Consider the following 20034-nt stretch of genomic DNA (forward strand, 5'->3'; position numbering starts at 1 on the left):
GCGGCTAGCTCATGCCAGAAATGACAATCCCTCGGAAGGTACTGGAGTAGCAACAATGGGGTATGACCAGGTGGTGCAAAGGACCAGGACTACCCTGGGCCTGATGGACATGCCATGACCCAAACGTGACCCTTGAAGACACCCGCGATGGAAACCGGAAAAGTAAGCCCGGACTTGTCTAAGAGAGAACGCGACTCTCTCGACGAGCACGATGTCAACATCGACTAAAAGCGCCAAACGGGGAGCGACGGGTAAATTGATGTAATGTACCGGTACCAGATCAAAGATGAAGAGAGATACGGGGGAACAGACGGTACCTCCGAAAAAACGGATGCATTCAGGGGGGATACGACGCAGGCGGCGAGATCACGGCTGCCTTCATGCAGTCCCTGCGGAGCGAGATACCTCAAACTCTAACGGGAGGATGTTCATCCGCCGCCTTTGTGAAGATACTCCAAAAATTATGAGTCGCTCATAAGGATGCTGCGGGAAACTCCCGAAAGGCTTTGACATTTACTTTGAGAAGCTGGGTCGCGACCCAGAATGATCAAGACAGCCTCTTAGTAACGGAGTAATGATTTACTGCGAGCTCCTTCTGTGCCATAACCAGAAAACCGTTTGACATCTTGATAGCTCGACTTCAGTTTGTACATATTCTAAATTCAACATTTGGTCATCGGGAGGCCTGCTGCTCCGCTCTCCTGTCTTGTCATTAAGGGATGCAGAGATCTTAATCCACGCATCCGTGACATCGCATTTGGATTATCCTGATGCCCTTTTATCCTGCCAAAGGAAGGTGTCCAAGGCACTGCGAACGGCGCCGCCCGTGTCCCGACCGGGTCGAGTCAATTTGAATACATTACTCCGCCGCCGGCATCGCTCCGTTAGCTTCCCGTTTGGGGCGGACTTTCAGGTGTTGCTTCCTAACAAGAGATCAGCCAATGGTATCGCTCCATTTTACCGATCGTACCGTATGTGCCGAGCATACATGTTGCCCCCAGAATAGGCCAAAGCAAAGCAGAAAGACTTGTTTTAGGTGAATTTAGGTGTTGGTTACCGGGTGGCGCAGTTGTTGGCTACCTTCTCACTGCTACAAGGTCACTGGTTCTGATTCAACAGGGGAGCTTTTTTTGGGGAGTTTGTGTCGACCGGTTCTTTGGAGGCCTTGTCGCTTTATCGTTGAAATCAGCTCTTTTGGGGTTTTTCTCGTGAAGGTCAGAAACTTTTTGACAATTAAAACAGATTAATATGTGCAAGTAGGAATTCAGAAAGCTGAGAAAAGGGGTCATACAACGTCCTGAAGGAAACTAGGAGCATTGTCCTTACACGGAACATGGTAGGTCAAGCCTTTCCAAACTCGAGTCTCTTTATTCGGTACACCTGGATTTCTGGCTCCCTGTGGTCATGGGAGACTTCATTGGGGGGACGAAGTTTAGCGCCGGCATCCGGGATCGACTGTAAATCATCCCGAGAGGCTTCGCAGAGGCACGGAAAGAACATTGTCGCGAGCATCGGGAAGGGATTTTATTTAAGCAATGATTAACTTTTCTATCTCTTGCGCGAGACAGGAAGTCTTCCGTCCGCGATGCTAAGCGGCATCAAAATACGGCGGCGAATCAGAGAAGTGACAGTCGCGTTCCGGTCCGCCGGCCACGTTTTTAATGGACGTTTAACCGATGAGGTAAGAGGCTGAGGAGCATCTGTGATCACAAGACCAGGGTTTGGTGTCACGGGAATCATTCAACACAATTTGGATCCGTTTGGATCCGTACACATCAAGCACCAGCAGAGACTTATTTATTATGATTATTGTTAATGGGATTATTATACACATTCTGCATTTTGAAAAAAACTGGAAAAAAAAACATGTTTTGCTTATACATACTTTATGTGTGTATGTGTGTATGCAAGTATGTATTTTTGCATGTATGAGAGTATACATGCATATATGTATGTATGCAAGTATGTATGATGGTATGCATGTTTATATGCATCTGTCTCTATGTATATGTACATATATGTGTATATGTATGGATGGATGTATGCATATGTGTATATTTATTTATGCATGCATATATGTATGTATATATGTATGCATGCATGCATATTTGTATGTATGTATTCATGCATGCATGTATGTATGTATGTATGTATGTACGCATGTATGCAGGCATATATGTATGTAAGCATGTATGGATGTATGTCAATATGCATAAAGGTATGTTTGTATGTATGTATGTATAAATGCATGTATGCTTGTATGTATACATGCATGTATTCATTTATGTATGCATGCATGTATATATGCATGTATGTATACATGCATGTATTCATTTATATATGTATGCATATATGCATGTATGTATGTAGTCATGTATTTGTGTATGTATGCATGTATATATGCATGTATGTATGTATGTATATATTTATGTATGTATGTATGCATGCATGGATGCATATATGTATGCACGTATGCATGTATGTATGTATGCATGCCTGCATATATGCACGTATCTATTTATGCATGTTTTTATGTATGTATACGTATATGTATATACGTATGCATGTACGTATGATTCCAAATACATGTGACGATGGTTCTTAATATCAATCATGCTCGGTTCCAAAGACGACTGCTCTCCCTCCTTCATCAAGCCGCCCCTTTACCATCATCATCATGACGCCACATATTTGCTAGCATGTCCGTCTCAGACGGCCTTCTTCCCGTGTTGATACCCCAAGTTCTTCCCACGTCTACATGGGGTTCCTCCTCTTTCTCCGGGTTCCTCACGAACGTCCAAACGCTTGCAGGAGTCGCTGAACTGCCCGGACACGTGAATGAGCGAGCGAACGTTCAAAGTGTTCACTAGCAGCTCCCTGAAGAAAACGACTCGTAGCCTGAGATGTCGAAATATCGGCGTCTCCAAACAAGTTCTTATCTTATTCGAGAGCGTTCACTTCCACCGCCGAGGGTTCGCTTCGGATAAAAGAGACCAAAACATCGAAAGATGATCCTTTATATCTCGCGACGGCGTCGAAATTTAGAGGTTTGCTGTCATTTTACGCAACGGGTGGTCAGGTGAGGAGCAAAAAAGGGGGTTTCGACTGCAGCGGTGAAACAAATAAATTAAAAAATGACCCGCTTCAAACAAAGTCCCCCTCATTGTGGTTGCAAATTAAACGTTCAGCTTTGGTCGGGAGCCCCGGTTGAATATCAATACGCCGCCGTTTCCCGAACGTCGCTTTCATGATCCCCGCGGGGTTGTTTAATGAAATCAGTTCAGCGGAGACTCTGCTTTCGATGTTCCTCTTCTTTTAATCAAATATGATTGGCCTATCAGGAAGAACAGAGCGTCGCGGCGGTTAGCGCTTGCGGCTAGAAAGTCCCCGGTTCGATCCTCAATGGGGTCTCCATGTTTTCTGCAGTCGAGGTCCGATGCAAGCGAACAACCTGCAAACTCCCAAACATATGGAGGAGAAGTCGAACGGTCGTATGTCTGGAAATCGTTTCGCAGCAGCAGCAAGACATACAAGGAGAAGACAAGCTACAAAAGAAATCAAATGAATGGACTCGGAAGTGTGAAAGTATAATTTAGAAAAACAGCAACCGGCGCCTCTTGCCTGATGACTTGGATGATGAGTCCACCAAGAATCCAAGTGTTTGGAAGCTGAACTGGACCACAAGAGGGTCACCACCTACGCTGTACCTCCAAACGCCAAAATGACCGTCCCACAAGTAGCAACTTCATCCAGGAAGGGGAGGAACGGCGGAACAAGCCAGAACCTTCAGACCCCCAGCCGGGGATTGAGGAAATGCTAGTGGACCTCAATCACCTTCTCATCTAAAATCGCAACCTGCGCCCAGACCTGGTTCCCTGGTCCAATTCTTCAATGCCGAGCTTAGATGGGAGGATGCCATTGGCGAGGCATTCCAGCGGAAGATGTTGCGGTATGCCAATTTTGCAGCTGAAGCAGAGAGAGGGGGCTGGAAAGGGAAGATGCGGCCAGTGGAGGTGGGCAGTAGGGGTTTTGTAGCCAGTTCCACCATGAGGCCAAGAAGGGAGGTAGGGATCGGAGGCCCAACGGAGGGCGATCAAAGAGTTTGGCACTGCAGCAGAACGGAGCGGTCACTGGGCTGCCAAAGGAAGCAACATGGGCTGCCAGTTGACCCCATGGTGCCACCATGCAACTCAGACCCAGGTCTGATCTGCCTGTGGTGGGCCAACTTCGCCGGAGGGTGTCTTGTGAGTAAATGGCCGAAACAACCAATGGAGTCGGTACGCACAACCGATGATGGGTCGTATCGGGAGCACCATGCGACCTCTGCAGAGTCCAGCCCACCAAGGAGGACAAATACAACACCACACAACTGTCGTGCTGAAATTAAGGGATCTGTAGTCCAAGTAAGAATCAATCAAATGACTCAAGAATCACGCAAAAGTAATTCCGACAAACGACACCCCCAGGCAGCACAGCAACCCCCTTAGCTCTAGCTTTTGCGACTCAACTCTTCCATTCATATAACAAGCCACTGTAATCTAGACCCGCCCACAATCCCGGTGGTTATATTGGGGAAACTCCCCACAGGTCATTAGAGGTGAAGAAGCCTCAGGGATGAGGTCTGAAACATCTTCAAGTGAAGACATACAAGTCCAGTTGCCATGAAAAGAAGATTTCGACCAGAACATACAATTATTCACTTATTCAGACATACAAGTTCAGTGGCGACCCCTGAAGGGAAAAGCCGAAAGAAGAAGAAGAAGACATACAAGTTTGGCTACCACGACAATGAGATTTCTACAATAATTCACCATGACCTGGCGGACTGAGAACCTCCATAGACTCAAGATAAGGTGACAAATGCTGAGCTCTGGTTGAATTACGGCCGTCTGCTTATCTGTTCTTAACTCGGCTGTAAAATCAATCTCGGAATTAAGTGGATTACAGTGAAGTGCAGCGAAGTTGGCTGATTTGAGTCCTTAAATTACCCAGAATGAGAGTTCCAGGTGAGCGAACACTCGCATGTCTCTGGATGATGTGTGAATGAGAAGGTGAAGTTGTCTGTGGAGGTTCTCAGTCATCCAGGTCATGGTGAATTCTCGTCAAAATCTCATTTCAGAAGCTAGAACTCTAAATTTCAGGAGTTATAACAGAAATAAATCATTTTTAAGAACATGATAAAAAAGGAAGATTGCCTTCTTCATTAGGCTTTTCTCTTCAGGGGTTGCTCCAGCGAATCCGCCTTCATGACCAAACCATCTCAGTCATCCCGTTTTCTCAGTCATACATGTCCTGCACCCCATGACAAAGTCTTCTTTACCTTTGGGCTTTTCTTTTCAGGGGTTGCCACAGCGAATCCTCCAACGCATCTCAGTCATCCCTTTGTCTCGGTCATACATGTCCCGCACCCCGTGACCTAGTCTATCTTTGGGCTTTTACCTTCAGGGGTTGCCACAGCGAATCCACCTTCATGTCCAAAGCATCTCAGTCATCCCTTTGTCTCAGTCATACATGTCTAGCCCCTCGTGACAAATCCTTCTTTTCCTTTGGGCTTTTCTCTTCAGGGGTCTCCACAGTGAATTCACCTTCATGACCAAACTATCTCAGTTATCCCTTTGTCTCAGTCATACATGTCCTGCACCCCGTGACAGAGTCTTTTTTACCTTTGGGCTTTTCTCTTCAGGGGTCTCCACAGCGAATCCACCTTCTCCATCTAACCCTACTCTCTGGATCCTCCTCTCTTACACCTCTTACAACTCGATTCCATCATCCATCTACCAATATATTAGCTTTCCCTCCTCCATACATGACCCAACCATCTCAGTATCTGACCTCATCTCCAAAACATGTGCCGTTCCTCTGATGGACTCATTCCTGATCCTCTCCATCCTGGTCACTCCCAAAGAGAACCTCAACATCTTCACTCCTGTGACCTCCAGCTCTAAGATCTCACCACTGTCTTGTTCACCTTTTGGATTAAAAAAATAATAGCGGCCCGTTTGACGGGCCACTTTTCGTAACTTAGCTCACGCATCGACCTTCTTCCGGAACCCTCCGCTCGCTGACCGTTCTTCAACCGAAGGCGCGAGCAGACACGTCAACCAAATGCACCGACGCTTAAGAGAATAAAAAAAAAAAAAAAAAAAAGCGATTCCAAGCAGTTATTCATTCTCTCCAAAGCCGATGTGAAAGAAAATGAACCCGTTTGCTCGCTCGTGTCGGTCGGAGTCTAGACCGCCGCCTCCCGAAGGACGTCTGGCCAACAGCCAGCCTTCCTTTTGTCCAAACCCAAAAGAGCCGAAACGACGAGATATGAAACCCGGTCAGAGAATTAACGACGTTTATAAAAGGATTCCCCGTCGGCGCCGGGGAAGAGATCCGATCAAACATATTGATCGGGATGGAGCAGAAGTTTGAACGTTGCCGAAGTGGACTGAGAAGTGTTTCGTAACGTGCCGTTCCTTAAAGACACAACATTTGGATGTTTGGATTTTTGTTTTTTTTAAAATATGTTTGTTGTTCATTCATTCATTCTTTAATATTTTGTGCTGTATTCAACTCGACACGAAAAGTTAGCATAAATAACAAAATAAAATAAAATAAAATAAAATAAAATAAAATAAAATAAAAACCAACTCAAAACATGAGATTAAACTATTTATCTCTAAGTTCTTCCGGTATTTAAAATACCTCCAGTACGAGTGACCACAACAAATGCAAGCCGTATTGAGGTTGCGTGGTTGCTATAGCAACTTCTTTCCTAGTGAATGTTTTTTGGTAAAGTACTAATTAAAATAAAATAAAATGATATAAAATTGTATTCAATCAAATAAAAAAACAACTCAATAAACCTGTTAAAAATGTGGGGAAAAAAAAATGATTTGAACTTCTTCCAGTCTTTAAAATAATGCAAGGGATTTTGAAGTTGCTATAGTAACTTCTTTCCCTGTGATTTTTTTTTTTTTTGTTGTCGTCGTTTTCTTTTTGTTTTGTTTTTGACTCTCCTGGTTGACTATAGAACTATTTTCCAAGGTTTGAGTATAAATAAATAAAATAAAATAAAATTGTATTAAATTAAATAAAAAGCGCCCAAATAAATCTGCTAAAAACATGGGACAAAAATATTTACTTGAAATTCTTCCAGTCTTTAAAATAATGCAAAGCATTTTGAAGTTATTATTGTAACTTCTTTCCCCGTGACTGTTTATTTTATTTTATTTTTTTTTGTTTTGTTTTTTGACTCTCCTGATTCACTACAGAACAATTTTACAAGGTTTGGGTGTAAATAAAATAAAATAAAATAAAATAAAATAAAATAAAATAAAATAAAATAAAATAAAATAAAAACCACCTAAATAAACCTGCTAAAAATATTGGCCAAAAATATTTACTTGAAATTCTTCCAGTCTTTAAAATAATGCAAAGCATTTTGAAGTTGCTATTGTAACTTCTTTCCCGGTGAATGATTTTTTTTGTTTGTTTGTTTTTTGACTCTTGTTCACTATAAATCAACATTCCAAGGTGTGGGTGTAAATATAATAAAATAAAATAAAATAGAAATAAATAAAATGGATTTTCAGGGTGGTACTCACGTCTCCTATAACCTGAGCTAATCATTAGCTTTCTGCAAATGAACCAGCTGAAAGAACATCTTCCCCTGAATTCCCCAAACCCGCTTCCTCGACACCCAAAAAGTCGTTCCCTAATGATTTGCAAGGACTTCCGAATTCCGGGTTCTGATAACGATAATCATGACAGTGACGGAAACCCGGTCGAGAAGGAAGGATGTAAAACGCTCAGGTTCAAAACCTTGTTAGGAAACAGAGAGGTTGCATCCGAGACTCCTGTCCGGCCCATTTTCTTTGGGATACAGTGATCCCTCGCTATAACGCGGTTTTTAAATTCGCAGACTTGTATGCTTGTGTGTGTTGTTGTTGTCGTATAGCGGACGTAGTAGAGGACACCATGAGAACATTAAAGTGTGGGCGTGGATTGGATATAAAACCCGCGCCTTATAATCAGGTGCGCCTTATATGTGTGTGTGAAATACAGTGATCCCTCGCTAGAACGCCGTTTACTTTTCACGGTTTCACTACTTCACGGATTTGCACGGTGCATTGTGTTCTGCATTCTGATTGGCTAAAAAGTCACTCCGCTTCTTCTCTACCTGTGCGTCAATAACGTCGCAGTTTAATATGTACACGTACGTAAAACAGCTTGACAAATTTACATGACGTACGTGCAAATTCTCTTGCGAGTTTCTCTAAAACCCATAATGTTGACAAAACGCTCTGGAGCGACAAAAGGGCCCAAAAGGCAGCAGAAGATGCTATCTATGGCAGATAAAGTTAAACTTCTGGACATGCTAAGGGAAGCTAAAAGCTATGCGGCTGTAGGTCGGCATTACGGAATTAAGGAATCTTCCGTTCGTTCCATAAAGAAGGAAGAAAAAAACCTAAGGACGACAGCAGCGATAAGTTTTAATAAGGATGCAAAAAGGGTTGCAACTGTCCGCAATTTTTTTTATAATCATTTTTAATTTACTCCTGTTTAATCCAATTCCTCGGGTCGCGGTGGGCGGAGCTAATCTCCGCAATTTGAAACCTTCTGGTCACATTGATGATTAAAATTATTATTTGAATGTACAGTACAGAAGTTATTTATTGAAAAAAACATTTCTAAAGTACAGTGCTTTTATTTGTGAAACAAATGAGCCTGTAAAATGTTTTGTTCTTTCTTTTCAATGTATAATAGAGTATTTAATTGTATAATAATTGTAAAAAATAAAATAAAAATAAAGGTTTCTACTTCAGGGATTTCGCCTATCACGGGTTCTTTTTGGAACTTAACCCCCGCGAAAAACAAGGCTTTACTGGACACCGAGTTGAATGATGTTACGGATATTTTACGCCGTTTTCCAAGCATACATTGGTGTTGTTTAGCGCGAGCATCTCCTAGAAGGAGTCTCCATGGACTACAATCGTTTGCAGATGATGCTGTGATGTGAGGTGAGAGCAGGGAGCAGAAGGACGAAAGGTTGAGGCTACAAGGAGTGGAGATGAAGAAGGTGGAGGAGTTGGAGTACTTCTGGTCCGCAGGGATGAGAGGAACCCAGGAGGAACCATGAGGCTACAGGGAGTGGAGATGGAGAAGGTGGAGGATTTCAAGAGCAACGGAGATTTTGGAGAAGAGTTTGGAGAAAACCCGCGATGCTGGAAGGGTTACAGATAAAGTTGGAAGAAGCAGAGATGAAGATGTGGAGGTCCATCAGAGAGGACGGCACACGGTAGATGTTGTGGTTAGCGAAGTTAGCAAAGAGCTTCCAGGCAGGAGGTCTAGAAGAAGACCAGGTTTACGGATGGAGGGAACAGAAGACAGGAAGTGAGGTAGTGTGCGAGGAGAGGGGATGGAGCCAGATGATTGGCTGTGGTGACCCCTGAAGGGAGCAGAAGAAGAAGAAGTCCACTCCTATTTCTGGACCTTGCAGATCAATGATGCCGATTCTAATGCGTTCATCTGATACCTCGTCAAATGGCTGAGGAAAAATATGACGGTCGTATAGAAAAAAAAAGACCCTAAAAAATAAAAAGGTATCATGTTTATCTTCACTGATTGAAGATGCGAGCTCTGCAAACGTGGCAGCGCCCGTGATAATTAGGAATATTGGCAGCTTCGCGTTTTCCCTCTCCGACGACATCGATCACAGCCGAGGCTCCGGCTCGGTCGGGAGCCGGGAAGCCGTCCAGGAGCGGCGCCTCCTGCAGCGGTTCTTATATAACCAGCTGGAATCCGACCCAAAACAAATAAACACTCTTTCAGTGGCCCGACTTTATCGCTTCATTTATTCATTTTGGGGGCTTTTTTTTGGGAGTTTCCTAGCGAGCTATCAGGGATACGTCCGTCCATTATCCGGAGTCGGGTCGCGGGGAGGCCCAGACCTTCTGCTCCCAGGCTACATGGTCCTGCTCCTCTTGGGGAACCCCTAGACTCCTAGACCAGCTTGGATAGTCTTTCCAGAGTGTCCTGAGTCTCCTCCAAGATGGACATGCCCGGAGTACCTCAGTGTCCAGGAGGCCTCCTGACCTCCTGGCCTGATCCACCTCTGGTTCTTCAGGTCACAGCTCGTGACCTTCAGTGAGGGTGGGAATGTAGATCCACCGGTAAACTGAGAACCTTCTGGCTCGGCTCCTTCTTCACCCTCTGCACAGAGTCACCGGTCCACCAGTCCATCTCCCGCTCCAAGATCCTGAGATACCTGAACTCCTCCACTCCGGGCAGGACCTTTTCCCTGATCCGGAGTTGGCACTCCACCCTTTACTGGTCCAACACCATGGTCTTGGATTTGGAGGTGCTGATCCTCATTCCGAACTGGAGAACCCGAAGATCATGGACCGATGAAGCCGACAGAACCACATCATCTGCAAAAAGCAGAGACTCGGGTCCTGCTGCCACCAAACCGGATCCCCCAAACTAGAGATTCTGTCCTTAAAAGTCCAAACTCCCCTCTTGAAAACCCTGACGCTATGCTAACGGCTACTGTTGGCTAATGTAGCTAAGTGTTGTCTGTTTGGTAGGAGTTAGCTTGCTAGTAGCTTGCTCGTTTTAGTTAGCTTCTCTACAGCCGAACCAGGCTTCTTGATGTTTATTTATAACATGTATTAAAATGTATTTATGATTCACCCTAAAATGCAAAGATGAGTAGATGAGAGAGTGAATAATTGTGGATTTATTTCTTCTTAAGACCAAAAAAAAAAACAAACACTGCATTTGTTTCAACGCGCTCCAGCTTTTAGTTTTGACTAATTCAACCCGAGCATCGGGGTGAACGTACTCGTTGACGAAAACAAACAAACCGCGAGCTAATTCCCGAGCCGGCAGCGATGCAGGATCCGCAAACAGGCAAGACAGGAGATGTCAAAAATGTTTGTTCGTTTCTTGTATTTTAATTTATTTTTTGATAAATAGCGGCTGGAACGGCACCTCTTTCGGCGCTGGTGTTTTTTTTTTGTTATTTTTTTTAAAAAAAAAGGTGAAAACTAGCGAGTTTAATCCAATTTCCCCTTCATGGCTCTCGCACCTCAGTGGATGTTCTCCCTTTTTAAAGCGACCTTCCTTTGAGTTTCATTAGGCTGCGCCAGCCAAGCTAATCTATTGATCCGTTTCTACTCTCATCTAGTCGTGTTGAGCTATTGTATATAATCGGCCGGCGCTAATTAGCTGACAAAAACTTTACCGCAACCTCCGCCCGATTGCTTTTACCAAAAAAAACAAAAAAAAACACTCCTTTTCAAGACACCAAAGCTAAAATAAGGTGATGCTAATGAACTAGCGGCGTCTCGGCTCAAGAGGCCACCATTTTCCAAGCGTGGCGTACGCGCCTGCAAATAATGAGCTGAGAAATAAATGGGTTTCAGGAAAAAAAAATAAAAATGAAAAAAAAATAAAATAAAAATCAGAGGTTGAGTCAGATTAAGCGAAGTCCGTGTTGGAGAGTGTTTGATGTTTGATGCTCCGCTGCCAAATTTGTCCAAATGTGCAGCGAAAGACTGTCAGAAAAAGTGATTATAAACGGCAGCCTTGATCTTTTCCAACGGGCGAGACACGGGGAAAGACACCTTGCAAATGAGAAAAATTATAATAATTAATAAATAAATATATACATAAATGAGTTCAAAATAAACAAAAATTTGATTTAAAAAAAAAAAAAAGGAAAAAAAACGGAAAAAATTAAGAAAATAAAAAAGTACCTGGGTGCCAATCAGTCAGGACTAGTATGTTCCCTGAAGTACCAAAAGGAGTAAATAAATATTCTCTTTAAACCTTTGAATCCTTTTTTTTGTAAAAGTCATATTGATTCCTTAAATGACGTGAGATCTCACAGTAATTCTAAATTAGGGAGACGAATAATCCTCCGTATTTATCAAAATATAGAAGTCGTCCAAATATTTTTTTTTTTTTTGATTTTTTTTTCTTTTTTTTTTCCTTCTTTTTTTTTTTATTCATCCATTTATTGCAGTATTATTTTGTATTTAAAGACACTGAATTTATTTACAGCCTCCCGTCCCAGTTAGGAATCCTAAAAGAAATGTATGAAAAATTTACTTTTATTATTATTGTCATCGTCATTGTCACGACTCATGTTGCCTAAAAAGATGGCGATTCACCTCTTGTTCCCCAATAATTTTTAATATTTTACACATATTCCAAATTTGCTGAAGATTTAGATCGGGGTTGCGTAAGTTAACCGTGCTCCTCAAGATTATTCTACCAAAAAATTCAAGGATTCACGACTATTGTCGTTAGAGTGCGACGACATTTAGAGGTGGCAGCTCTCAGGTTCAGTGGAATCAAAAACAAAAACAGCCTTAAACACATTTCCACAAAAAATGTAAGACCTACACTGAATAAAAAATAGATATATTTATATAAATAACAACTAGAAGAATAAATAGATAAATATGAGGAGAGGAAAATAAGAAAAGGTAAAGAAGTAAAACTGTGGAAAGTGGAATTTTCTTTTTTCTTTTTTTTTTGCAATGTGAGCTTCAGGTGTTGTTTAATGCGATGAGGATAAAAACTGTCTTTTTTTGCCTAAATTGTCCTAAACCGTTTTCCTGATGACAAAATATCTCACAGCCCAGAGTGATTTTATGAATACTTTCAAAGCCTGATCCTTGCAGAGACAGGATGGGAAGTCCACCCCTAGACATGTATGCTTATTGAAATCTCAAAGACACTTCAGCCGTCGTCCCTGAGGCTTCTTTGGTTCTTAAAAGGTCCTCAAGTGAAGAAATTCAAGTCCAGTCGTCACGACAAGAAGATTTCCACAAGAATCCAGCAGGACCTGGACGCCCGAGAACCTGCACAGGCACTCCAAGACTCGGTTCTGTTGGTACTTATGTCCCTTCATCAGTGCTTGATAGAAATTGTCCCCGAAATTGTCAGGTATTAGCATGTAACTGTTAGCGCTCGTGGGGCCACTCGTGGACACGATCGGTCGCAACTCCGACAAGGACGGGTTCGGTCGCTTCCATCGAATGCTCAACTCAGTCGCCCCCAAACCAAAACGCCCTCAAAGTAGCGATCTGGCTTCCAGGTGGAGGTCTTAGGAGCCCCAGACGGGGCAACCAGGAAGAAATGTCACCTTGCAACTGTACCAGTCCTCTTGGGCAATCGGTTACCAACGCCAAGGTTGTCTTCGTTGCTGTTTATTCCTCAGCAGGACGGCACACAAAAGAAGTACCGGGTAGCACGATCTGGATACTTCCCGAAGCATTTAAGGTCTCCCATCCGCCTTTTAGCACAAAGGGACGCCTTCATCCCCCAATTTAGCGGCGCCATCTGAAACACAGCTAACAAAGTAGTCCGGAGCGCCAATATCAACAAACAAACTCAGATCCCTGCCCTACATTCTCGACGAGGCGAGAACAAAACGTTCCGAGAAGCCTTTCGTGAAATAAATTTCTATACGCTTTGTGCGAAAAACGAGGCCGACGGCGACGGCGGCGGCGGCGGCGAGGCAACCCCAAAGCCACTGCTAGAGCGTGACTCGCCAAAGGTCACTCGGGGGTGAATCCATCTCTCAGACTCGTGAGAGTCTCTGCTGTGTTGACCCGGTAACGTATCTAAATGCAGGAGATAAGAGCTGTCTCTGAATTATTTATGGAATATACCATTTCAATTCGCTTAGCCAGCTGAAAAAAAAAAAAATATATATATATATACATATAAAAATACCACAAGAGAAGTAAACAAATACTGGATTTCCATCTCCTTGAAGGAGATGCTGAGTAATCCCTCAGTCGCAGGAGATAGCTTCTTAGCTAAAACGCATTTGCAGCGCCGTTACTTAAGAACTCGGCAGTGGATTGAGGCAAACGCGACGACTGATTCTTTCTAACATACGGCAGAAAGAATAATTAGCCCCGTAGCTTTATGATCATCTCGTCAGAGATTATTAAATCGTATAAGCGGCGCCGACACCGCCGATCAAAACGATGTAGAAGTAAAAGAGCGCGCTCGGTGGATTAGCGGCCATTTTTATAATCCGGTACGGGAAGCCGTGTCAACACGCGCTGTACTCCTAGGTGTGCTCGAAAGGCGCACGAGTATTTTCAGCATTTCTGGATTCGCTTTTTGAGTCGGATTCAGGAAGCTGAAACCCAAGCTTGTTTTTTGTTCCCTGGAAATAGAAAATAGAAGAGCGTGTTATCTCTTTCTTTGCGGACTTTTTTGAAGCGGGCTATGATGTTATGATATATAAGGTAGCTATTTATCATATTAAGTTTGCGTATTTCGCGCTCGTGCTGCACTGGAAATAAAAGAATAGGCCACCATATACCATTATGGTACGATCTGCTGACCTTTGCGCTAAACTGTACACAAAAATATCCTCCGCTGCTTCTCCTTCATGCCGTCAAATATCCATCCATGCACTTTCCTGCTAATATGCACTCTATTATTGTTATTGTTTTGCTAACATGTCTCACGGTGGGATTATGAGGAAGGTCTTTTCCATTCCTCTGTCTGTCCGGTACAACTTTGAGCCGAGCCAGAAGGCGAAGCTCTGGACGGATGAATCGATTCATGATCCGACCCCGATGACCGCCGCGAGGTAGCGACGGAAAGAAGGGGCATAAATGAATATGCCCATAGAGAAGATGGGCTTCAGCTTCAGCGCGAGGTCGAGGCGCTCTCGCCCTCATATCTGAGACTTCACGTCAACAAGGGGCGGCAGGGTTGGTCCGGCCATCGCATGACGAGGCCTCCAGATGGAGAATATCAATCCGGATGCAACCCGAAGGCACAAGCGGCTTTACATACAGGATCCGTGTTCAGTTCTGCAGTGAATAAATACAGACTGTATCTCAAGGTCCCGTTTTAATATTCTTTTAAGGGATTCAACAAGATTCTGGGATGTGTTGGTTTGTTGCGCTATGTTCCAAGCTTGTTTTGATCGACTTCAGATATATATCAAAAATTGTCTTGTGAATGAGAGACCGATTTTCTTTTATTATTATTATTATTATTATTATTGATTCTTCATCACATAAAATTTTATTTAACCACAATTTAAACATGAAAATTTAATTTTATTATTTTGGGTGCTTACTGGAGAATCATTGTCATAATTATTATCATTATTATCATCGATTTTATATTTTATGGTAGAAGCAGCTATGGTGTTGTTGTTATAATTAAATACAATTAAATCATATTCGATTCAATGCATTTAACAGAACCATTTACCATATTATTTTTGTTCTTTACTATTTCATTATGATCATTCAGTTTTAGTATTTAACTAATAATAATAATAGAAATAATGGTGTTACTAATACTATTATTAATATTATTATTGTTATTAAAATAATGGTGTTACTAATACTATGACGACTAACAACAACCACAACAATATTATTATTATTATCATTATCATTATTATTATTATTATTATTATCATAATGATAATTGAACAGCCAGCACTATCACATCATCATATGTTCTTTAAGTGTTTAAAAGGCTCAATTATAAAATTATTATCATAATGCTATGATAATAATAATAAGTCTTTTGATTTTTTTGCAAGCTTATGTAATGTCTGAGGTGCTTCACTTCCCCCCCACAGGGCGAGCCCCGCAAGCGCCCGAGGAAAAGTTGATGCAAGCGGCGATGACTCGATGAAATACGGCACCAAACAGGATCATGTGTGAGGGAAAGATAATTATTCCACCGCTTTATTCGAGGTTCAGAGAGCGTCTGCCTTGATATGATGCCTCCCGATGAATGGTTGTGCGTCTCCAGAGGACGTGTGAATGAAGGAATGGTTGTGCGTCTATAACGTGTGAATGAGAGGATGAATGGCTTTGTGTCTCGATTGGACATGTGAATGAGTGAGCGAGCAGTTGTGTATCTTGATACCACATGAATAAGAGTGTGAATATAGTATCTCAATTGGACTTATGGGTGAGTGAGTGAATGGTTTTGTGTCTCTACAACATGTGAATGACAGGATGAATGGTTGTGTCTGTAGATGCCATGTGAATGACTGAATGCCGTACGTCCCCGTCGTGCATGTGAATGGAAGAGCGAATGTCGTAAACGAGAGCGTGAATTGTCATTGGTCTCATTATGTATGAACCACCCGCTTCTCGGCCAATCACGGCCAGGTTTGGCTTCCCGGAGTGCAGGATAAGCGGCGCAGAGAAAAAAATACATGAGCGAATTATCCCTGTCAGATGATACAGTTAGCATAAAGCTAAACTAGCGCCGCCGCTGCTGCTAGTACTTCCAGGGTCTTCTGGGTTTGATGGGAAAACGAGGAGTTGCAAATGAAGACACCAAAGAAATTATGTTTCATATTGGCTTTGTGATAATTAGTCGAGCCGGAAAAAAAAAAACGCTGGGATGAGGAACTCACATCCACCGCCGCCGCGGATACCATTAGCCGTGAATCGGCGTGACAAATTCACCAACCTCATTTCATGCATCACGGTAAATCATGGAAAAAAAAAAAAAAGTCCGTAATGACCACCGTTTTGCCGTAACGGCCTCGGAAATAATTGCTTGGAAGTTGAGAGGGGGGAAAAAAAAGGGAGTTTTTAACACGCCATTTGGCGCTGGGCGGTATCATGGCTTCCCGGGCGTCCGTGGGTAGCGTGAGTCACTTTCAGCGAGCGCGGCCAAGTAGGATAAAAAAAAAAAGTTAAAAAATAAAAGAAGCCGCGATGACGGCGGGGTTAGCGCTCGGAGAGCCGGAGACGCCGCTGAATAATTTCCCAATAATCCAATCAATTAGCAAACTAGCGCTCCGCTAGAAATATAGCGATGAATCACGCGCTGCCATTGATTTAATCTCTAAAAAGATGCTAATCTTTAGCGAGTCGTAACCTGGTCGGTTTTCCCGGCATCTTCTACTCGGCGGACCTTCTACCAGGACTCACTCCAGAACAGGACCTCCATAAACCCGCCCTTTCTGGTCTTCAACTTGGTATCTCCAACCTTAGCATACCCAGATCTTCACCATCTCTCCTCAGTCTGTGTCTTTATCTCCACAACATCTGATGGACCTCCACATCTTCAGCTTCCCAACCTTCTTGCACATGTATCTCCATCTCCACCTTCTCATTCCTGCAGCTAACCTCCTTTCTAGGACCTCTCTAGAAGTTCTCAGCACATCAAAGTGTCGTCTGCAAACGCTCGTAGATTCGCCCGGTTTGACCTTCTCCTTCCCAGAAGGTCAGAACCTCCAGCTCCTTCTTGCAAAACCGTAATAAATTTTTTTTATTTGTTCTTTTTTTTTTTTTTCTCGAAAGCGACGAGACTCTTCCGACTTTCAATACCCGCGAATATGCGCTTTGCAATAACTTGTTATTACCGTCGCCGATATGTTTGCCGTTTTCCAATATACCTGCCGAGGAAAACAAAAAAAAATAAATTAAAAAAAACCAAACAAACAAAAAAAAAACAAACAGCCGCCGCCGTCTCGCGTTTCAATATGCAACAATATCACGAGCCGAGGGTCTCGCGAAGAAGGTGAGCTAATTTGATTTATTTTTTATTATATTCTTTCCGCCTCCCCCCCACCCATCATCTGGCGTTACCGTGGTTTCCTCCGCCGAGATGGAAAATGTGATAAATATTGATGTCCTTGACAAAGAAGGAGGAGGAGGAGGGTTTTACGCAGGCGTAACTATGGAAGTGGCAGTTTGTAAAATTCCGCCCTCCCTTAAAATTAAAAAAAAAAAAAAAAAAAAAAGAAAAAGTTTTTTTTTTTTTTTTTTGTTAAAAAAATTTAAAAAAAATCTAAAAAAAAGGGCTATTTTTTCCTATTTTTTTTTTAATTTCCCCCTCCGCCAGCCCTCGCTGTTGTCACTCTCCCGGCTTCCTGTCAATATTTGATAGCTTCCACCCTCCACCAGCGATCTGCCTTGGTTTTCACCCCGGCTCTTTTCGCCTCTGCCCTCCAACGACGGCAGAATTGATGACGTGAAAACAAGGCAAAGGAGAAAAGACACAAACTTTCATCCCGGCGTTTCCGTGAGAGGAACTGGAGGGTCGATGCGTGAGACGACCCGGCGTTTTTAGAATTTGCCACGCGAAGGCGATGCGGTCCATCGCTGCTCGATGGCTCGGGAGGGAGGACGGTGCAAACATGGTGGTCAGACAGATTTATTGGTTATGGATGGAGAAAAGGGATGCAAAATAAAAAATAATAAGAAATAATGATGAAATTTATAATTTAAATAATAATAATAATTGATAAATACAGCTTTGTATTATAGTATGATAATAATAATAGTAATAGTAATAATAATAACAAGAATAATACCTATAATAAAACAAATTAAAAAAATTATATAAGACAGCAGATGTTTTTATTATGATTTGAAAATAAAATAATAAAACTAATAAAACTAATAATAATAATAATAATTGATATATCTTTATATAATAATAATAGCAATAATAATTATAGACATATATATATATATATTATGTTTGAAAATAATAATATTAATAATAATTGATAAATAAATACGTCTAATTAATATAATAGCAATAATAATAATAATAATAACAATAACAATAGATATAAAAATACTACTAATAATAATAACAATAATAATAATAACAATAAGATACATATATATGTTTTTATTATGGTTAGATAATAATAGTAATAATAATAATAATAATAATTGAAAAATAAATAGATCTTTTGTATTACAGTTTGATAATAAAAATGATAATAATAAAAAAACATTCTTTTTTGTTAGCTTATATATTATATATATGTTTAAATCAATCCATGCTAAGTTACTTGTAGTGTCTCAAATCTGTCACAGTGTAGTGATTTTATTATTAATAACAATAATAATAATAATAATAATAATAATAGTGATGATAATAAAAATAACAATAATAAAAATAATAATGTTTTTTTTTCCCATTTTTTGCAACCTTATATAACAAACAACCTTCCGATTATATATATTTTTAAATCTATTTATGCATCAACATGCTAAGTCACATGTAGCTTCTCAAATCTTTCTTTTTAGATCCAAACCGACGGATGGATGGAAAACTTCCTTCCTCGCTCGCAATCAGGCTACAATCGTCATCCCATCCCGTGAGTAGGTGTGTGTGTGTGTGTGTGTGTGTGGGTTGGCATGCAAAATCAAAATCCGCTAGTCCCGTCGCACCTTGTTTTTTTTTTTCTTTTTCTTTTTAAACACACTCCAGTCTTGCTTTTGTCCGAAAACACAACCGCGTCATCCGCCAAGAAAGTTACCCGGGAAAAATCCAATGGCGTCCAAACCAAGCGGGACGTCGTTGCCCCTCCAAACACCCCCTTTTTTTTTTTTCCCTCCTCACACACACACACACACCACCATCCACCCACGGATCGTCCTAAATCTCCCGCCGCACCTGTCAACACCTCCGGCGGGGGGGATCGGCGTGCGTCTTACCGGTGGCGGAGGTCGCGGCGGCGGTGCGACGGCGGGAGGAGGTTTTTTTTTTTTTTAATCCAGATCTTCTTCCCACGATCTCATTAAATCCCAGATTCCGTCGATTCCATCCGAGCGAGGGGGGGATGGGAGGATGCGCGGCGGGGGGACCGAGGGAGGACCGGGAGCCGGGTATCCGAGTCCCGCAGCCCGCGGCGGTCCGAGACACATGTGCACGCCGGCTGGAGGATCCAGGAGGAGGAGGATGGAGATGGAGATGGAGATGGAGATGGAGATGGAGGGAGGGGGAAGAGGGAGGAGCCGCTCAGGATGACAGATCGGAGGGAGTTTGTCCGGATCTGCATCGGAAAAGATCCTCCTTGTCTGCTGACAGTGTGTGTGTGTGTGTGTGTGTGGAAAAAAGGTGTGATGTGCAGAAGGGAGAACGACCAGAACGGGAAATAATGTCATGTTTTTTTTTAAATATGTGCTCGGGGAGGTGAGATCACCTCAGGATGATCGATAGGCGGATCAATGATTGACTTATTTCGTGCTCGGATATTTATAAAGATGACTTTTTCGG

The 20034-nt window shown here is 42.3% G+C and overlaps 1 protein-coding gene across 2 annotated transcripts in view; it reads right to left on the reverse strand.

The window, feature by feature from the left end:
• lingo1a (leucine rich repeat and Ig domain containing 1a) overlaps positions 1 to 19696 on the reverse strand; it is a 195304-nt gene extending 175608 nt beyond the window's left edge. Inside the window, exon 1 of one of the 2 annotated variants that reach the window (XR_015106339.1) lies at positions 19473 to 19696. The gene's annotated coding sequence lies outside the window, so the exon portion shown is untranslated. The remainder of the gene's footprint in view (positions 1 to 19472) is intronic. The other variant, XM_086149066.1, reaches the window with a different exon arrangement.
• Positions 19697 to 20034: the final 338 nt, after the last annotated feature.

Source organism: Fistularia commersonii, chromosome 7 (assembly GCF_037954325.1).
Source record: "Fistularia commersonii isolate RoL2024-O1a breed Wild chromosome 7, RoL_Fcom_v1.0, whole genome shotgun sequence".
NCBI lineage: Eukaryota > Metazoa > Chordata > Actinopteri > Syngnathiformes > Fistulariidae > Fistularia > Fistularia commersonii.